The sequence below is a fragment of the Solanum stenotomum genome, chromosome 5, assembly GCF_019186545.1.
Source record: "Solanum stenotomum isolate F172 chromosome 5, ASM1918654v1, whole genome shotgun sequence".
Classification (NCBI taxonomy): Eukaryota; Viridiplantae; Streptophyta; class Magnoliopsida; order Solanales; family Solanaceae; genus Solanum; species Solanum stenotomum.
Genome location: NC_064286.1, coordinates 38995378 through 39010884, shown reverse-complemented (window position 1 = coordinate 39010884; position 15507 = coordinate 38995378). Strand labels below are relative to the sequence as shown.

The 15507-nt window shown below is 32.2% G+C and overlaps 2 pseudogenes; one reads left to right on the top strand and one right to left on the bottom strand.

Annotated features, from left to right (window-relative positions):
• Window positions 1–635: 635 nt before the first annotated feature.
• LOC125865872 (uncharacterized) lies at window positions 636–1523 on the top strand (annotated as a pseudogene).
• Window positions 1524–2420: 897 nt separating this feature from the next.
• LOC125863940 (uncharacterized) lies at window positions 2421–7446 on the bottom strand (annotated as a pseudogene).
• Between the last annotated feature and the right edge of the window lie 8061 nt (window positions 7447–15507).

Sequence of the window (15507 nt, the reverse complement as noted above, 5' to 3'; positions counted from 1 at the left end):
GAACGTGCACTAGAGTTGATAAGGGGTAATCCTGCAGATGCATATAGACATATGCCAAGATACATATATATGTTGGAAAGTGTGTATCCAAATTCATATATACGGATGCACAAATTTGAAAAAAATGAATTTATGTATCTATTCATTGCATTAAGGCCATTGATGAGAGGGTTTGAGTTCTGTAGGCTTGTTGTTGTTGTTGTTGATGGTTCACATCTTAGTGGAGCTTACAAAGGGACGTTTGTATCCGCAAGTACGTTGGATGGGGCAGGTATGTCATGTTGTTGATTAATTTAATTTTTTTAAATAGTAATTATAAAATTCTGCCACAATTATGTATCAAGTATGGTAATATTGTGTGTTGCCTGTGTCAAGGTTGCATATTACCGTTAGCTTATGAAATTGTAGACACGGAAAATGATTGTTCATGGACATGGTTCTTCACACAGTTCAAAAATGTGTTTGGTGAGAGAGAAAAAATATGTGTTGTTTCTGATAGAAATGAAAGCATAATGAAGAGTGTAAGTATAGTTTATCCAAATGTTCCTCATTTTGCATTCATATGGCACATTTGGAAAAATGTTTGTACATACTTCAAGAGAAGTAGAAACACACTAAGTGATCTGTTTTATTCGATGTCCAAGGCTTATCGAAAAAAGGATTTTGAAAAATTGATGGCAAAAGTGGAAAAAGTAGATGTCAGAGTTAAGAAGTATCTTGAGGAGGCTGGGTATGAAAGGTGGTCTAGATCTAATGCAACCATGAACAGGGGCAGAATGATGACTTCTAACATTGCGGAATGTATTAATGGTTGCCTTGTTGAGGCACAACAACTACCTGTTTTGGACTTTTTGGAAGAAGCTAGAATTCTATTTGGTTCTTGGAACTGCAAAAATAGAGAAATAGTATCTTATACAAAGGAAACATTATGGAGAAAATTTGAAGAGATATTGATTATAAACGCATCAAAATGTGCGAAAATGAAGGTACTTATACATATATCAACTATTATGTATCTTGCTTAAATTTTCTTTAGATTGTTGTGTATCATGTTATGTATCAATAACTTGTAAATTATTGCATGTTGTTGCATCTACTGAATTTATTTTTTCAGTTTATGAAGGTGGGATAAGATACATTGTTTGCCTTGAGAGAAAGAATTGTTCTTGTGGTAGATTTCAATATGATGAGATACCTTATGCGCACGCAATGGCTGTTTTCAAGAAGAAGAATATTAAAGATGTACACCCCTACTACTCTAATTACTATAAACCTGATGTATTAGCAAACACATATGCAGTTCCAATGGAACCAATGCCAGACAAAAGTGATTGGACAGTTCCGGAAAGTGTTTTGGAAGAAGTTGTCTTGCCACCAAGATACAAAAAAATGTCGGTAGACCAAGGAAAAAAAGGAAGAAAAATGCAGATGGAAAGCTAACCGCAAACATGAATTGTTGTGGACAATGTGGACAAGAAGGTCACAATAGAAGAACATGTACTTTCTTCCCAAAAGATTCTTGATGATTATTTTTCCGGAGTACTTTGATATTTCATGTTTAATAAATCTCAAAGTGTAGCATTTGTTTCTACTGTTACACACAGATTCTGATGCAATAAATTGAATTGAAACGTTTATCAATGGGTTCTATAATTTTTGTCTGTTAAACTCTGTCAAAGTTAATTTTGTATATATATATTATGTATCTGATACTTAAATTTTTGAAACTTTTGCATCGGAAATTCAATTAGTATCAATTGCTGAGATTTGTACCCAAAGGTATAAGAAACAACATGTAAAATTTACTAAATATGGTGAAATTGTGAAATTATATGTAATTGTATCAAGTTTAGCAATATAGTATCATATGTTTAGATACTTAATAAATTTTCTTATTATGATACATAATTATTGTGTGTAATATATATATATTTCTTCTTGATAAATCATATTACTTAATAAGATAGTATCAAGTGCTATGATTTGTACAAAATGTTGTACGAATCGTCATGTTAAAAGATATTTAATTTTTTAAAAATTAACTGGTGTGTATCACGTGTAACATATAGTATCACGATTTGTGATACATTCAAGTTTGTTATTTTGTAAGCATTTTTGTATCACATACATTAATGTCATGTTTTTCAGTCACAAAATTTCATTAATGTAATTATTAACATACTTATCAGATACAATAATATCATTATTATCACACTTATCGGATACATAATTTTCTGAAGTCCTAACTGAACTGAACAAAAAATTAAAAGCGAAAGTAAACAATTTTAAACCTCAAAACTCTTCCAAATTTAAAACTATATTATTAAAAGGGTAGTAAATACTCCAAAACACTAATTAAAATATCTTAAAAAACAAATAAGTATCAATATGTGCCTGTGAACAGAAACATAGAAAACTAACTAGCCTGCATTAACAAGTTCATTTTCTGCTGCTGGATTTAAGATGCTCTTCAGCCTTGGAGGGACATCATTGTCGCTAACATATCCCGCCTTGGCCTTGTCGAGACCATACTTCCATAACTGCGTTGCATATCTTTTGCGAAGATAGTCACTTCCAAAACTATCATATGACTTGTTGATTTCGTCGCTCAAGAATTCAGCAAATGCAGCTACGAACATTCCGCAATCACTAAAAAAATAAGAAGATTAATTATAAGAATGAATTAGATACAAAAATTAGAGAAAGAATGATACAATACTGGCAGGCTATTGCTTTCTTGTTGCATGATATCTTGAGCAAACTCCACATCAAACGAATGTTGTGGATTCAAAAGTTCTCCAATTTTCTTGTCTTTATATGCGTCCAATGCTGCCCAATCAGTTCTCTCTGTCTTTTCAAAGAACCCACTATCATGAAGGTAGTTTGGAAGGATTTGAGACAACTTCTTTATGTCTCCAGAATGAACTTTTTTCCTTGGTCCCGAATTTGAGTCATACACCCTTATTAGCCTTTTTCTTAGAACCACCACAGCCAACACCCAATGAAATTCTTCATTACAATTTACTGGAATGTAAACCTCGTCTACTAAATGCCATGGTAAAGCAGCAGAAATCGAAAAGCCATTGATGACGTTAATGATAGACCTTTCATGAACAGATACGGCAGCACCACGAGCAATGTGTTCCTGTGTACTAATAATATCATTTGCAGGACTGTTATAATACCTTGTGTGTGCATTGCTGATATGAGACTTAAACAAGCAATTGATTGTAGTGTATATGTACTGATCAATGCTTTTTTATTTAGACTTCTTACATAGATAGTAAAAGATTACATCTATATGCTGCAAAATATAGAAGACAACATAATACATAAAATCAGCACAATATGATAAAAAATATATGATACATGGAAAAAAATACTAAAACTAATTTGAGATTGTAACTGATACATATCTAATGAGTATCATATACATAATTATAAGAAGTCTAATTAAATTTATCAAAATAATGTATATGATACCTCATCAGTCCAACATTTTTTTTGCTGTGACATAGTATAAAATCATTTCTTGTCCAGAGGAAATGCGACAACAAAATCAATATGATCAACACCAAATAGAGCAGATTTTGCTCTATATTTGTCCTCAAATGGTTTCCTATACATGGAAAGAATGTTTATAATCAAAAGAAGAAGAATTTTATACAACACAAAAGTAGCAAGATATATTATAAAAACTTACTTATTCGCATGTGATTTTAGGAGTCCCTTTTCAATCCACTGGGAGAACTCATCTATCAAACCTGACGACATTTGATAAAGAATGCCACATCCTTCAAATGGATGGAGTTGGCGAACATCGTCATCTATTTTCGCCTTGCCTTTATCCCTGGATCCAAAAGAAGTCAAATACGGAGACCGTACAATTCTTGAAGGCATCCTATTGCGTGGAGCTGGAGTCTTTGTATCAGGATTATGTGCAGATTCCTTTACTGGAAGTTGGGTGGGTAGTTGACTGTCACATAACCAATCAGCATTGCCAGTTAGTTCGAGTTGACTGATCGAACTCAATGGTTTGACATTAATTGGCTGGTTTGGAAATGCGCATATAAGTGCATCTACGACAGCTTCAGTACCAGATGAAATTGAAGACGATGTGGTACAATCCTACACAATATTAGGTAATTATAAGAAAAAGGTTAAAACAGAAATAGACAACTTATCACATTTTTCAATAAATAGTTAAGAACCTTACATATGTATCAACAAGAAATAGATTTGAAGCGTGCTTTACTAGATTTTGCTAAAGCGTATCAACATCATGTTCATCTCCACTCAAAACCTTTGTGTCTGATTGAGGGGATACATCTATTGCGTCATCCTAATAAATATGATATTGATTATATTATGATACATACAAAATAATAAATGTATAATGATCCAGAAAATCTATACTTACAGCTTCTTTGTTAAGAACAACTTCTTCAATCAAAACATGACTATGGTGTGTTGTGTGTATAACCTATGTGGCATCCTCAATAACTTGTTCCTTAAATGATGTATCATCACTCTAAACATGTTTGAGGTTAAACAACAATACACTTAAAGTATCTTCAAATGTTAGAATGCTAATAAACATGATTCAATAACATTTATTTAATAAAAAGTCATTATCAATCTACCATGTACAATCACTAATACACAATAACATCAGATTGTTTATTTATAACTTTAATGATTATATAAAGTATCAAGTATGTAAATGATACACTAGTAAGAAACTTAACTGATTTTACCAATGTGTCAAATTCTAAATTGTGTGACATTAATGTATGTATGGTGTTTACATATCAGATACATTACTTTGCAACACAGTTGATTTAAATAACATATATAAGGTATATAACATATCTTAGATAAAGTATATACAATAACAATAAAATATATTATTCAAAAACTATGACAATGATACACTAATAGGATACCTGATTGAAATTACTAGTGTGTCATATTCACTATTTCAAATGGTAGATTGATATTAATCAATATAATGTGTTTATGTATCAGATGCATACCTTTGCAACATTGATTTCAGTAACATGTTCTTCAATATCATCAGCAGATCCATCAATATCTTGATCATGAATTAAAAAATCCATGTGTATAGGTGAAATAGGCTATTGAAAGGACTGGTGAGAAGTGGATTGTGAATCAACTTTATCTTCCTCTACAGAATCATCCACCATATATGGTATAGAAATTCCACCAATATCCTTCAGGAATCAAAAAATCAGTATAACACAAAATGAAAAGGCAAACAAAAATGGAAAAATTATACCTTTTCACTTTTGTTATCTTTCGCGCCAACAGCTTTCATCAACTCAGAATGATTTTGTTTTATTAACTCCTCAAGATAGCCAATTTGTTGGTCAACCTATATTTAAATTACACATGTTTCAAGGAATTAAGAGTAAATAACCAGATGTATAAAACATATGATTGTAATACTTACATAACCCTTCAAGTATTGCTTCAGTCCCTCTAATTGTGAATTATCGAAAATAACTTTTCGAATATCTGAATTATCAGGAACACCAGATACATTGCCAGCTTCTGACGTTGGTAAATCCGGAGTTTGAAATGGCTGATTTGGTTGCTCATCTGGTTGTGTGGCTTTGGGAACATTAGTTTTATGTGGATGTACAACCTTTCTTCTCTTCGGTGGTGGGGTAGATCTTGTGCTAGAGACTCGTATTGATCTCCTTAACAATTGATTCGGAGGTTTGGATGAAAAGTCTTCAAATCCAGGAACCTCTTGTGGCTGCCCAACCTCAGGATTAACATTTGATGGGGCAGGTTCAGTTGGAGATACGTGACTGATATGAGGTAAATCAAGTGATGTGATTTTCTCGGCAGTTGGCTGAATATTAGCACAATTATTCTGTAAAAACAAAATGTTGAATCATGATTAGAAGCAACAAAAAATGTATCGAGAACTATAAAAAAATAAAATAAAAAGTTGTTGTATATTAATTACCTCCGTAAAAATGCTTTCCATAAACATCTCAAATTTGGCTTTTCAGCCACAACTTTCCAATTGCATATCCTTGGAATAATATTTTGTTCTTTAACAGCTATGTCATTATCTAGCACAGACGCACATTCATATACCCATACGTTAAGTGCGTATGGCATACCATTTAAGCGATACATTTGTTTCTCATATTTGAACTCTTGTCTAAGTGAATTCATTAACCTTGTGAAGGCCCATTGTCCCCACGAAAACTCTTGATAACTACCGTCTTCAACCATTAAGAAATCTTCAATTGGAATTGCTGCAGTATCAAGTTGAGATAATACAAATATGAATGAAGTACATGATAGCCATCTGAAGGGCATCATCGATGTTATCCCAACCACCCATTATGAATCGATCTACTAGTCGTTGTTTGTTTACATTATAATCAGGCCCAGAAAAATACCTCTGAACTAGCCTACTTCTTTTTGAATCTGGATATGTAAAATCTTTACTATTTTCTATACATTCCAAATCAGTAATAATCGCAAATTCTTTTATACTAAAATTCAAGATATTTCCTTTAGCATGGCGAATATGAAGTTCTCCGGCTGGATTGTCCTGCTCCACCTCTAAAATAAGTAAACACTTGGTGATCTGACCTTGATAGTTGCATTTAAGAATATTCAGATATGGACCAAATATAGTATCCTTGAATGATTGGATACCCTCATACCCTATTAACAACGCTAAGTCTCTTATGAAATTTGTATTGTAAGTAGATCCAAACTTAAGGGAGTGTTTTGGAATCTGTTTAACTACATAATTCATATTCTGCAATTCAAAAAAATGATGTTGATACTTAATAGAAACAATAAGCTTTAAAATGATACATAAAAATGTAAAATTGTACTTGATACATAATTCTAACTACAGATTATAAATCAGTCAAATTGATACTTAATATAAACAATAAGCCAAATTATGGAACATTATGTTGTTCTGCAACATATGTAATCCTCTAATATGAACTTTAAACCTTCATACATTTTTGACAACAAAAAAATGACAATAATGCTTTATCTGATAAAATGAATAAATGATACACAAAACCAACATTTGATACATTAATAATAAATATCAACAGTTCTATCTCATTATTTAAATTTTAACTTTTTGATACATGAGTCGTAATAAATAAACAAAATGTACCAAAAATTAGGGTTTTGTGTCTCCAATGAAGATTTTAATCAATATACATAATAAATTTTAATTAACAATGATGTATCTACTATTACACAAAACTCATAACATGTGAATACAGAAAATTACAAAAAAAGAAAAAAAATACATACTGTTGGTAGTGCAGATCTGGATATGGCAGGGGCAACCTTTCTACCCCTTTTCTTTGGTGCTTTTGCATGTGCCTCCTTTTTAGCTTTTGACTTCTTGGAACTTTGCTTAGCCATTGTTAGAGGATCACGCAAGCTCTTAGACCTATTTTCTGCCCATTTAGGATCTTCATAATCAAAAATTTGATTAGAGTTGGGTGTGACTATTTGGATAATCCCAATACTAAAAGATGGATGATCCATGAAGGATTAGAAAATATAAATAAAAAAAACGAAAAAAAAAAGTTGAAGATGAAGAGACTACCTATTTCAAACTCTTGAAATTGGTTGAATGGAGAGAGAATTAGTTTGAAATTCAAAATTGGAGTGATGAATCTTTTGAGAATATGGCGGAGATAATTTTGGAGTGGAAATCATGAGTTGTGGATTCTTGAACAATAAAATCTATGGAGAAATTAGAGGAGTAAATTTAGGGGTGGGCAACTAATGGGTTTGGACTTCTTCAAAATAATGTATCCGGTAGTTTAGTTTTGTGGGAAAAATAGGGATTTTTGTATTATTTTAAAATAGTAGGGAAAAATTGTGAATATGTTAACTAAGTGTGTATATTCTAGTAATTTTTCCTTAATTCATTCATCTGCAAGTTTGACAAAAAAAAAAATTATCACATAAGTTGTTTATATATATGATTGTATCACATATAACATTTACACTAAATTCAGTGAAGGCAAAATTTTAATCATCTATATATATATATAAAGGAGAAGAAAAAATGACACGTGTCAATACTATAATTTTTTGGAATTTTTAATTTTAAATAATTTTAGATAATCAATAATAAATAATTATTTAAATAAATATTGACACATGTCAATAATTACAATTATACCCATTTATTTAATTCTACGGTAGTTACATGTCAGCACCATAAAATATGTAAATAAATATTGACACATGTCAATAATTACAATTATACCCATTTATATAATTCTACAGTTGTTACATGTCAGCACCATAGAAAATTTATTAAAAATAAAAGTAAAAGAAGGACGTGAAAATAGAGATATAAGTAAGGATACAATAAACTTAAGAATAATAACATTAGAAAGTAGGATAAATGAACTAGAACAAAAGGTAATGTTGTTAGAAAAAGGAAAACAAAAATGTGTAGAAAATATGACGGAATCAGTACATAGAACAGAAGAATGGGGGATGTGCAAAACATCTGCCCAAGAAGCAGAATTAATGAATATAGAAACTATGGTAAATCATTATGAGAATTTAATATATAATGAAGATAAAAAATTCACTACTGTTAATGTATTAGCTAGACTTAGAATACAGGATATTGAATTAGAAACCTTGGCATTGGTAGATACAGGATGCACAGGTAGTATAATAAACAAAAAGATTTTACCACAAAAATTAATAAGAACCTTAGACAAGCCAATTGCAGCAATGCAAATGGATGGAACGTATAATACCTAAGAATAATAACATTAGAAAGTAGGATAAATGAACAGATGCATATAAATTACCCGATAAAAATGAATTAACTAATCAAATCCAAGGAAAAAGAATATTTAGTAAATTCGATTGTAAATCAGGATATTGGCAGGTAAAAATGCATGAAGAAAGCATAGAATGGACAGCATTCACTTGCCCGGAAGGACATTTTGAATGGTTAGCTATGTCGTTTGGGCTTAAGACTGCCCCGCCAATATTTCAAAGAAAAATGGATACTATATTTGGAGACTATAAAAGGTTTGTCCCAGTATATGTAGATGATATCTTAGTTTTTAGTAAAGATATTAAAGATCATTTAGGACATCTACAGACGGTATTTCACTTATTTGTAAAAAAATTGAATAATAGTAAGTAAAAAGAAAATGGAATTATGTAAGAACCATATAAATTTTTTAGGAGTAACATTACGAGAAGGCAAAATTAAATTACAACCACATATAGCAACAAAAGTATTAGATATGCCAGATAAATTAGACAATACAAAAGATTTACAAAAAATTTTAGGACTAGTAAATTATGCTAAAAAATTTATTAAGGACTTAGGAAGACTAGCAGGACCATTATACTCAAAAACGGGTAGNNTTTATTAAGGACTTAGGAAGACTAGCAGGACCATTATACTCAAAAACGGGTAGCAAAGGGCAAAAACATTTCAATATAGAAGACATTAAATTAGTACAACAAATTAAAGAAAAAGTTAAAAACATTTCGGAACTAAGTATACCACTAGAAACAGATTATCTAATAATTGAAACAGATGGCAGTTTCCAAGGATGGGGAGCTATGTTAAAAGCTAGACCAAATAAATATAGTGGTAAGACAGAAGAAAAGATTTGTGCTTATCAAAGTGGAAAATATAAAGAGAAAGGAAATATGAGCAATATAAATGCCGAAGTTTTAGCAATAATATATGGTCTTAATAGTTTTAAGTTAATTATTTTAAATAAAAATGAAATATTATTACGGACTGACTGTGAAGCCATAGTTAAATTTCATCAAAAGATAAACCAAAAGGCTAGTAGCAAGAGACGATGGCTAAATTTTATGGATACTATATCTATTTATCCAAATGTTATCTTTGAATATATAAAAGGAAAAGATAACAGTCTAGCAGATCAGTTAAGTAGTCTAAATATTAAAATAACTTAATTATACATTTGTTTTCAGCATGTGACCAACCGGTTCAATAGACAAAGGCAAAGGAGTAGCCTCAGCATCAGACACATACGCTCAGACTCTATTAGGTAATATAAGTTTAGACCTCAGATACCATCAATAGAGATGATGGATCGTATGTACTTCGGTAAGCATAATTTAATATGTTACCCAAATTCAAATTTATCTTTTAGAGAACTGCTAGAGTGTGTGTTAGACAAACCTCAGAAATGTTTAGCAGATAATTTATTTTATGGATGGCATATAATAAGAAAGACAATAAATATTTTATAGCCTCATTAAATGCTTTATGTCAATACTTTACAGACAAAAGTAGAGAAAACAAATTTAAATATTATGTGGTAATACATGGTAAGACTAATGGTATTTTTCAAACTTGGATAGAAGTAGTAGAATCTATAAACGGAGTTAAAACTCCTCTTTTTAAGGGTTTTAATGATTTCACTGAAGCATTAGATTATGCAAGAGGGATACTTGGTCCAAATTACTATATCTCTCCTACCCCCAGACAAAATCCACAAAAGATCCCACAATATAATATCCAAAAAGACACAGATAAAATAATCTTTTGTGACCACTGTTCTTCAATGACCGAGGCCTTCAAAAGATTAAATACAAAGGTAGAAGCTTTACTCCAAGAGAATGCTAAACTAATGGAGCAGGTAAAATCATTCAAAGGCAAAGACTCCATTCAGAAGATTCACTCCAGTACACAGACCTCAGAACTGAGTTTTCCATCTCTAGAAAAAATGGATGAGCAGGGTGTGCATTCCCCAACGAATGCAAAAAGATCAACTGTATCGGATAAAAAAGATACAGCTAGTCCGGTTCAAACGGTAGCCGGTAAAGACACTTCAAACCCGTTTATGGCTGTCACTTTGCCAAAAAGTGAAGGTGAAGGTTCTTCATAAAGACGAAGGTTACCCAGATCATTTACTCAGGTAGAGACAATAACAAAGAAAACTATGATCCATAAAAAGAAAAAGAATGATAAAATAGAGAGCATAATAAAAAAGACTTTAGAAAACTTGATAAACATGTAATTACTACACCAAATCCAGATTTAAGTGGAGACAGACTGGTACTGGATACAGAACGTATAAATACAGAACGAGACAGAACCAATACAAGCTCAAGGAGGGACACTACTGATAATAATATAACTAGATCCATAAGTTCAGGAGAAGAAGACTATGGAGAACATTCATATTATCAAGATGCTCAAGATCCCAATGAAGATGATGATTCAGGAATGAGTTTTGATTCCATAGCTTTGCACAACCTTGATACCTGAAGACAAACGAAAGAAGGAAGATGAACAAGACAAAACAAGACAATAAACTAAAGTAGGAATAAAAGTGTACCATGTGGGTATGCCCACATTTGTCGTGTGAGTGCTTACTTTATCACTATCCTCCAAAGAGGAAAAAACTGATAAGCACGCGTCATATTTTGTGTCAAAGTTTGTGTCAATAAGTGAAAATAATGCATGTGCGATGGGTCCCAAATGTGTACCCGGCATGAATTATTTGATCTTATCTTTCAAAGCGTCGGCCAAGTTTAGGCCACTACTTTTTATTCCACTATCTTAGTGTGTCGGCCACGTTTGGCCACTAGTAATTTTCCACGTTTTGTATTAAGACTCTCTCGACCTCTATAAAAAGACACTACTCTACACTAAAGAGGAATAAGAAGGAGAAACCAAAGAAAGAACACACAACACATTCCCCTTTCCAATGTTCCGAAAGATCCTATCCATTACCAAATCCAAATATCTCTAAACAACCCTCTTGTAATATCCAGTGTAAAAAGGTTTGTTTTTCAAGTGTGTAAGGGTTAGTCGGGGTTCCCGAAAGGGAAACCTCTCTTCGTCTAAGTCATGTAAGTCTCTTATGTTTCCTGTATTTTCCCTACAAATATATGTAAATTATTTTCGTTTTAAAGTTATGTACTAATGTTTGTAAATATGTTTGTATTATGAAAAACTACCCTTAGTATATGGTTAGGCTTTTAACTTATTGATAACAACGATGGATTAACCTGTAAATTCCTAGGATGTTAAAAAAGAAAAAGTCCGCAAAAATCACAGGACGTCTTGTTGGCCATCTCCGGTAGGGGTGTGCAAAAACTGATTTAACCAATAAATCGAACCGAAAAAAACACTATTGGTTTATTGATATTGGGTTATTGGGCTAACGGTTTTTAAATGGTTTTGCAAATTTTTTTATTGGGCTATTGGTTCGGTTTCCGATTTTATAATTTTTGTTAATGGTTAAACCGATAACCCAATAAGACTATACTAAATTTACTAGTCTTATTGTTAATGGTTAAACGATTGTTACTTTCACACTTTTTGTTAATGGTTAAACGATTGTTACTTTCACACTTTTTCCTTTGAATGTGTCTAGTGTCTAAACTTGCAAGAAAAATGATTGTTACTTTTATGATTATTACTTTCATGCCAAATGCTGGAAAAATCATATGGTTTATTTGAAAATTTTCTTATCGTGTATATAATATATATGAGTATTTTCTTATTGGTTAAACCGAAAACCGAACCGTTAAGTACCATAAACCGATAAGAAATATGTTATTGGTTTGGTTATCGGTTTGAAATATTTACAAACCGAAAACCAATAAACCGAACCAATAACACCTAAAACCAAACCGAACCGAACCGACCGATGCGCACCCCTAATCTCCGGGGTGGGGTTAATGAAGAAGTTATTAAGAATATAAGTTAAAAGAAAGAGATGAACGGGGTAGTAACTTAAAAAAAAAAAGGAAAAAAAAAAGATAAATACGTGAGATAAACATGATAAGACACAAGAGAAGGAGTACTGAGTAGGATTTACAAAAATCTAAATTATATATATATATATAAAGGAGGATCTTTAGTCCGCTGATATGGCATGTCTCAATGATCAGAAAATCTATTTACCTATTTTCCCATATTTTTGGAGATTTTTTGAGATTTTTTACTATTTTTCTACATTAATGGCTTTTAACTAATTAAAGTTTAAAAACAGAAAGACACCATTTACAATTATAATTGCATCAGTTAACCGTTTCCTCAAATTAAGCTATAATAATTGCATTCATCGTTTGGCATTCTAAATCCAAAATTAATGCCTTTCAACCGCCTCTAGAAGATTATATTCGAGTTACCAGATGTCTCCATCGCCTCATCCTCTTTCCGAGCAAAAACAGGGTTATCCATCTCCAAGTAAACCTCAAAATTTTTGTTTTCCTTTTTTATTGTTGTAATTTCAACCTTTTCTTCCTTCTTTACAAATGTAATTTGAACGTGAATTATTTAGCATTGGAACAAAAATGATTCGCTAATATTACTCTAATTCTAATTGTGAATAGAAAAGACGCCTTATATTTATATTCTCTTTCCTAGAAATATGACAGGAAGTTCACAATGTTTTGGCAAGTTCTTTCTATCGGAAGTGTGCCAGTTTTTATGGAATATTTCAGACGGGTCATTGATATCCGCATTGAAGCCCGGTTATATGTGGACTCATACATCATAAGGCTCCATTAGGACGGAAGTACTCTCTATCAAAGATTTTTTCATATCCAAGATTTGAACCGAGACCTCTGATTACGAGAATAGCAACCCCGTCCACCATAACACACCACATCGCATCTTTTCCTAATTGCTTATAAGTTTTTGCCAGTGAGTATATGTAAAAAAATATGTAAATATATGTTAAATCATGCGTATAGTCCTTTTTCCTTTTACAAAATACATAGTGTTAGTCTGCACGACCTAGTAATTTTACTGATTTTACTTTTTCGCTTAAGTGTGAAACAATTTACCTAACGTGTTCCAGCAAAGCAGTAAGGACAGTAAATAAAAATACAATATGTTTTACGTGGAAAACAGTCGGCTCAAAAGGTGTAAAATATCACGACTTGTACCCCTACAGGATTTAACTTCAACTTTACTAAATAACTGAGCCTCCACAATAAGTAGATTACAAACTTCTCAACCTACGAAACTAACTCTAATTCCTTAGCTTCAACACAAACCTCCCAAGGTATGTGTTCCTGACTCTTCGAGTTATCACAACTTGAAGACAACACTCCTAATTCAGTTTATAACTCACTGAACTAAGATTACATCAAGACACAAAGAAAAACTCCTAGCACATAAACTCTGTAAAAGGATCAGGTTCTTCGATGTGTTCCTTCTATGTGTTCCTTCAGTTCGTTGGTAGCACTTGCGAAGTCAACTTCTCAATTGCTCGTTTTGCTCTGTAAGTGCACACTTATTCTAGACGAGTTCACTTCTATTTAAGCACAATTCTTCATAGAGTTATTGTTCATTTCAAACTCCTCATTGACTTGAACTCTCTTGACTTAGAGTTCTACTTCAAGTAAGACTCCTTCTTCAATTCAAACTCCTAGCTTCTTTGGCCTTCTTCTTCAAATTACATTGATTGATTCTTTTGTATTGTAGTCAAACTCTAACACATCAATTCACCAGTAACTTGAAGAGTTCTACTTTAAGTGAGACTCCTTCTTCAATTAAAACTCCTTGCCTCTTTAGATTCCTTCTTTAAATCAAACTCATTGATTCTTTCTCTTCAATTCATCAAATATTTATTTCCTTGGGTTTTCTCACGAAATTCACATTATCCATTCCTTTATTTCTGCACTCTTATCTTTATTCATTTTAAAAGCTTTCTCGAATTCAACTGCTCGTGACAGTACACCTTTGGACCATTTTGACTGAGTGTTTCGTATTTCTTTGTCAATCATCAAAACTACATAAATCCTAATAAATTCCCCCTTTTTGATGATGACAAACCTCTTTTCTTTGTGCATTCAAACAATTTTATCTGTAGACATTGAAGCATGAAATACTAACATGAAACAAGTTAGTCAATGTGTTATAAACAATGCACACCTCTTATCTTCCCCTTTTTGGCATCATTGAAAAGCTATGTCAATCCTATAATATATGTGTCACGACCCGATTTATCAAGTCATGATGGCACCTACTATAACCAACCAGTAGGTAAGCCAACCCGTAACCCGGAACAACAAGTAATGGGTCTAAGGGTAGAAATTAAACAAGAGTAGGCAAATAACAATATAAACAGGCGGAAGCAAACCAAAAACATATATACAAATAAAGATCCCTCCCAGAACCTGGAAGTCACTAGTACAGAGCTACTACAAAATGAGTACAAGTCTCAAAACTGGACAACAGAGACTAGACTGTCTCGAAAGGAAAAAGACAAGTCTATATATACAGATAGAAACTGAGATAGTACAAAACACCGTGTGCTCACCCCCGTCTCCGGATAAGTTTACTCTAAGCTCAATCAACGCTGACTACTAGTGCTCGGACCTGCATCACAAAATAGATGCAGAGCGTAGCATGAGTACCAAAACAACAGGTACCCAGTAGGCATCATCGGCCGACTGAGCAAGATAAGCAAAAGTAAACTGAAATGC